This window comes from Tupaia chinensis, unplaced genomic scaffold (assembly GCF_000334495.1).
Source record: "Tupaia chinensis unplaced genomic scaffold, TupChi_1.0 Scaffold143601_1, whole genome shotgun sequence".
NCBI classification, from domain to species: Eukaryota; Metazoa; Chordata; class Mammalia; order Scandentia; family Tupaiidae; genus Tupaia; species Tupaia belangeri.
In genome coordinates this window covers 25,966-26,826 of record NW_006203447.1, presented here as the reverse complement: position 1 = coordinate 26,826, position 861 = coordinate 25,966, and the positions used below count along the sequence as shown (strand labels likewise).

The window sequence follows — 861 nt, the reverse complement described above, 5'->3', positions numbered from 1 at the left end:
GGACGCGAACTGCAGTCGACTACGTGGGAGTCCAGCGACATAACCATTATGCAAACTACTTGTCTAATTTCTAACAGTCTTTACTCACAAAGTAATAGTCTTTCCCTTTATCCACTGTTCCCACTTTCCCACTTTGTCCACTATTCCCAGGACAGATATAGAACTTTGATCATGTATCGATAGTAATAAAGCTGAATTCTCTTCAAGAGATTGATAAATTAAATAGCAAAAGCTCTTATATAATATTTAATTATACTGTGAGTCTTATGACAAGTGTGGAGACAACCTCATTACCTCCCCAGAATATAGAACTCGGTCTCACAATTTCTGGATACTTTTCAAACCTTTTCTTCAATAATTTAATTCTGAAAATAACCATATGATTAGGAAACCTGTACACTAATGAACTTATCTATTAGTTCCTCCGTATTGTGAGCCGAATAGCAAGGCAAAGAGGCACACGATCAATTCTTAAGGTATTACATCAAAAAAGTCAGAGCTTCCACAGCACGGCGACAGCTTTGCAGATGCCCACATCATGATAGTTGAAATAACAAAGCCCGGCAAAGGTTAAAGCTGAGAGTGCCAAAAGGCCTGCTTTGGCAACTTTCTGTGACACATCCCCATGAACATAGTCAGTAACAACTTGTCCAAGGCCCCAGTGACTATGGAGAGTGAGATATTCTGCAGTCAGGGAGTAGTCCATCACAGAACAAGGGTTCAGATAAGCAGCTGGAAGCAGGCCCAGGAGCAAAGCACTGACAACCCTCTCACTAGTCCAGTGGAGAGATGCAGCCTTGGAACCAGAGTGGTGGTTTGGTGACAGGTGAATGTGCTGGACTCCCTGTGCTCTACACCAAC

The 861-nt window shown here is 42.3% G+C and overlaps 2 pseudogenes; one reads left to right on the top strand and one right to left on the bottom strand.

Annotated features, from left to right (window-relative positions):
- Window positions 1-161, top strand: part of LOC102500001 (polynucleotide 5'-hydroxyl-kinase NOL9 pseudogene) — a 1,738-nt pseudogene extending 1,577 nt beyond the window's left edge.
- A 289-nt stretch (window positions 162-450) lies between these two features.
- Window positions 451-861, bottom strand: part of LOC102499575 (succinate dehydrogenase [ubiquinone] cytochrome b small subunit, mitochondrial pseudogene) — a 2,279-nt pseudogene continuing 1,868 nt past the window's right edge.